The sequence below is a fragment of the Microtus ochrogaster genome, linkage group LG1 (genome assembly GCF_000317375.1).
Source record: "Microtus ochrogaster isolate Prairie Vole_2 linkage group LG1, MicOch1.0, whole genome shotgun sequence".
In the NCBI taxonomy this organism is placed as follows: Eukaryota; Metazoa; Chordata; class Mammalia; order Rodentia; family Cricetidae; genus Microtus; species Microtus ochrogaster.
The window spans coordinates 32940123-32945785 of record NC_022027.1 but is presented as its reverse complement, the minus strand read 5'-3'; positions in this window follow the sequence as shown (position 1 = coordinate 32945785).

Sequence of the window (5663 nt, the reverse complement as noted above, 5' to 3'; positions counted from 1 at the left end):
TGTTTAACTCCATGAAACCGTGGTACAATGTACACATGTACTGAACGTCTCTTAATAGCCCATTCATATACATCATTTTGATTTTTGTATGTCAGTTGAAAGTTAAAAAAAAGGAAAAGCAGTGAAATATCTAATATCGTATATCATCTTGATAAAATAAAGGAGAAGCTTAAAGGCAAACATAAAGTCTATAGAATAATAAATTAGGGCATGAGCAACATCAGCCCCAAAAAGTTCCTTTCAAATCTACAACTGCGTATTGACTGTTGAACACGTACAGCTTCAGGGCTCTTTGCTGGACACTGGAAATTCAAAGCTGAGCAAGGCACCTCTGCGCTCAAAGGTCATGTTTTTCAGCAAATGGACGGCCCATGGATAGTCAAGTGCAAGAAAAATGTTGCACAGAGAGACTGAGCAATAATGACGCAGGAATGAGGCAAGGGAGAAACCACGTTCAGCCGCCCTCGTTTGGAGGCGTGTCTGGGGGCGTGGCTTACCTCTTGGAATTTAGCAGGCAGGGCGGGAGACACAAGCAGGAGGAAGTGGAAGGCTCGGGAGGCAGAGGAATGACAGTTGTAGGTAGGAGGGGGAAGAAAACAGAGTGCTCGGAGGGACAGTGTGTCACCAGCTTGAGACGGTGACACTGAGAGTGGATAGGGATGTCTAGAAAGTACGCTTTGAAGTCTTGAGGGCCCGTGGAGGAATTTACAGAGAAAGGGGAAAGAGTAGGGAAATGTGATCAGGCTGGTAGTTGGATAACCCTCCTGGCAGGGATGAAGATATTCTACACAGGGACACTGTGCCTCTTATTTGTCTATTAAAACCTAGGAAGAGGACCTCGAGGAATTTGAATTTAATTCCTTAACAGTCTCCTTGGGGGAGTGGGAAGAAAAGACAGTGGTCCTGCAGCCAGCCAGATTGGGAGCTTGTCTCTCAGGAAGATTTGTCTGCTAGAAGAGTTTTCACAGTTCCGTTGACTTAAACCACCTTACAGGATCAATGATGCGTGGGACTAACCACATCATGACCAGGAGTGCTTAGTCATGCTGACATGATGTTCTCTGTCAAACCTAACCCTCATGTCAGGACCTCAAGATGGACTTGGGAGTTACTGAAACTCTTCATTTCTCTTCCCAACGTGGCCACAATGAACAAATCTCTTTTATCTGTTTTTCACCATCATTCATATCTTTAATTATGTATATATATGTATATATATATATATATTTGTTTTTTATTTAGCTCTACATTTTTCTCTGCTCCCCTCCCTGCTTCTCCCCTCCCCTTCAACCCTCTTCCATGGTCCCCATGCTCTGAATTTACTCAGGATATCTTGTCTTTTTCTACTTCCCATGTAGATTAGATCCATGTATGTCTCTCTTAGGGTCGTCTAGGTTGTCTAGGTTCTCTGGGATTGTGATTTGTGGGCTAGTTTGCTTTATGCTTAAAAACCACTTATGAGTGAGTACATATGATATTTGTCTTTCTGGGTCTGGGTTACCTCACCCAAAATGATGTTTTCTAGCTCTATCCATTTGCCTGCAAATTTCAAGATGTCGTTATTTTTAATGCTGTGTAATACTCCATTGTGTAAATATACCACATTTTTCTTATGCATTCTTCAATCAAGGGGCATTTTTGTTATTTCCAGGTTCTGGCTATGACAAACAATGTTGCCATGAACATAGTTGAGCACATGTCCTTGTGGCATGGTTGAGCACCCTTTAGATATATACCCAAAAGTGGTATTACTGGGTCTTGAGGAAGGTTGTTTCCTAATTTTCTAAGAAATCACCAGACTGACATCCAAAGGGGTTGTACCAACTTGCACTTCCACCAGCAATGCAGGAGTGTTCCCTTTATCCCACAACCTCTCCAGCATAAGTTGTCATCAGTGTTTTTGATCTTGGCCATTCTTACAGGTGTTAGATAGAATCTCACAGTTATTTTGATTTGCATTTCTCTGGTGACTAAGGATGCTGAGCATTTCCTTAAGTGTCTTTCAGCCATTTTAGATTACTCTGTTGAGAGTTCTCTGTTTAGGTCTGTACTCCATTTTTTTTAATTGAATTATTTGTTCTTTTGATGACCAATTGTTAAGAAAACTCCTCTCCGCCTGCACACAGAAATCCAATCAAGCCAAATTAAACCGAATTAAAATGCCCATTTTAATAAATGCAGCAGTCTCGGGTGGCGGAGAGCATGGCAGGGGAGACAGAAAACCGGGGAGCACATAGAAAACCCGAGACCATGTGTTCCTCCTCTGGGCACCCATTTAAATACCCTGTGGGAGTGGTCCTGTCCTTCCCTCAGGGAGGGGTCAGGACCTTGCATGCTGGGATTTGGAGTCCAGATCAATGCAACTCCCAGCCCAGGGAGCTGGGATAAATGCCAGGGTCTGGGGTGATGTTCCCAACTTAACATCACATTCCAGACTCTTTGGATATAGGGGTGACAGGAAGTAGAGATGATAATTATGACCAACATTTTAGGCTCTCTTTGGAAAAAGGGGTGTAGACTCAAGTCTGGGTACTTCTTGCGGGCATGGGACAACGTGGGGAGAGCTGAAAGTTGGCCCACTCATACTCAGTGAAATGTGGTTGGGGCGGCAACTAGTTTGCTGTAGTCCTCTGGCAGCTGCTTTTTGAGGGAGATGCAAAGGCAGGTGGCTAGGAGAAAGAAATATTGTTATTATTGGCCCTATGAAATAGGGCTAGCCATGGGATGGGACACAATAGCAGATGAAACCAGGTTTTAGTTGGCAGGTGTCCTTGATCCAGAAGAGTTGGCAGGTATCCTTGATCTAGAAGAGTTGGTACCCATGGTGGAGTCCCAGGAGCTGGTGCAGGTGCTTTTGGGGTTGTCCTGGGAGCACTTTGTAGGTTGATCTTTGGCAGCGGGAGTGACCTGTAAAATAAGCTTGAAACTGGCTGGGATTGGTGTGCTCAAACCTAACTCACTGCTTCAGAAGAAAGACCTGGGTGAGGTAGATTGGGAAAAAGGCGCCCATCTACCTCAGTTCTGGTAGGGCAGCTGCGCTCTGCTTGGCAGCCTGTGCAGGGTGGGATGCAGCACCTCTGTCCTGAGTCTCCAGGAATATGGTAAAGACAAAGATCATTGGCTTTGAATCCGTTTTCCACACTCCGCCTCCACCACCAACATGGAGGATTTCTCTCTGCCCGCCCAGCCTCCCCTCTCTTCCACTCCTCAGAGAGGATTCTGGCTTTGCTGCTTCTGTGTTTTTCTACTGGGATAGAGGTAGGAAGAAAAGTGGGTAAAAGCACTTGTTGGTAAGCTTTGGGAGCCAAGTTTAATCCCTGGAACATCCATAAAGTCGTTCTCTGACTTTCACCTGCATGCTGTGGCATGTGAGTGCCTACGCACATCACACACACACACCATAATAATAACTAAAATTTAAATATTTCCTAATTGCTTTGGCTAATTCCAGAATTATTCTTCTGTGTTTTAACTCAGGCAACAAGATAAACAGTGGTATAGCACAGAGGGAGACCAGATGATAAAATCAACCTATGTATTAGGAGCCAAGAAGGAACTGAGAGAAGAATCGTTATCCCGTTTCAGGAATATCTGCAGAGGAGAGCGAGCAGATGAAGGACTCTGAGATCTGAAATGTGTTGCTGTTGTGTGGTCAGAGCGTGACTACCATCTCTGGACACGCATACTTTTATATGAGGCCGCCTCACTGAATATGGGCTGGACTTGTCTACGACTCACATACACCGGTGATGACAGAGTGTCACTTCAATGATTAAGTGACAAAAGACTATTATTCCAATCCTGTTAGTAGACTCTCTCTCATTACTGCCACGTTGGAATGGCTCACATGTCAAGGAACTGAAGGTGGCTTGTGGCCAATCGCTCATTCAGCACCACAGCCCTCAATGAGGAACTGAGTCTTTCCAACAGCCACTTTGTAGAAGTGAATCCCACCTGTTCCAATTTTGTTTCTATTGCTGTGATAGAAACTGTCTTTTTTTAAAAATATTTTTTATGGTTTATTTAACTTTATTTTATGTGCATTGGTGTGAAGGTGTCAGATCCCCTGCAACTGGATCTTCAGACAGTTGTGAGCTGCCATGTGGGTGCTGGGAATTGAACCCGGGTCCTCTGGAAGAGCAGTCAGTGCTCTTAACCACTGAGCCATTTCTCCAGCCCCCGATAGAAATTGTCTTAGTCATTGTTCTGTTGCGGTGGTGAGAAACCATACCCGAGGAAACTTACAGAAGAGAACACAACATAAAGCCTATCGTTTCAGAGGGTTAATTCATGATCGTCACATTCAGAAGCACGGTGGCAAACAGGCAGGCAGACATGGTGTTCAGCAGTAGCTGAGAGTTTACACTTTATCCATAAGATAGAGACACAGAGAGAGAAACTGGGCCTGGCATAGGGTTTTGAAAGCCTTCTTTCAGTGACACACCTCCTCCACAAGGCCACACTTCCTAATTCCCACCAAAACTGTTCTACCACTAGGGAATCAAACATTCAAATATATGAGCCTATGGAGCTTATTCTTATTCCAACTGTCAGCTGTTTTTATACAACCCAGGACCACCTGCCCCGGGTGGCATTGCCTCGGCGCGCTGGGCCCTCCCACATCAATCGTTAATCAGGAAAATGCCCCCACAGACTTGTCTCCAGGCTGACCTGATGAGGGCATTTTCTCAATTGACGTTTCCTCTTCCCAAAGACCCTGTCTTGTGTCCACAAGCTAACTAGTACAACAGCCTCCTTGTTAACTTGACACAGAAACACGCCATTTCCAAGATCTCAGGTGAATATCACATGTAAAATATAACTTTAAAATCCCCACAGTTTGTAATTCTTTAAAAGCACAGTGGTCTTTGCTGAAGACACCACACGCTTCAGACACAGGATGCAGAGCACCCAAGCTGAATCTGACTTGGAAGTCTCTTCCCTGAGGCCTAGTGTTCATAGCACCAGAAGACATAATGCGAGCTTTCAGGGGAGGGAAGCAACCAGGAGTTCTCCCCAGCTATGACACCTGGGAGCCACAACAATTACCAGCATGGCATGATGACCCTCGCGGTGGAGTAGATGACAGGATGCAGCTCTCTAGTCGGAGATCTGCTCAACAAGAGAGAGATCGTGCCTGGTGCTGGAAATCTAGCCAACTGCTTGGGACTAGAGAAGTCATGGATCTTGGAGCAGAAACTGTAACTGCTAGCATAAACCCTAATTGCATCCTAAGTACCTGTTCTTACATCCATAGGTAAGTGTAGTTCTCAACCCTCATCAAAGAAATCGCTCTTTGCAGCAAAGAGAGACCGTTACAAAAAACTCCGACTGATCCGAAGGCAGAGATGCTTCTTCGACACGGTTTTGGCACCTCGGGCTCAGGAATCACTGTGGAAGAGGACTAGGAGAACCGGAGACACGGGAAGTTTGCTGTGAGACTGTCTCCCAGAAATATTAAAGAAGCTGCACCCGTGAAGTCTCATCAATATAGCTGCTTAACACGTCCTGAACATTCATGACAAAGACATGCTAACATGGAAGAGGGAAGTCTCATGAGACCTAGCCCTAGATAAAGAACTACAGGCAACAAAGAAATATGAAGAGCAGGAGGAATATTTTCCCAGGGAAGGGCTCTCAATAACAAGTGCTCAGCTCTGAAA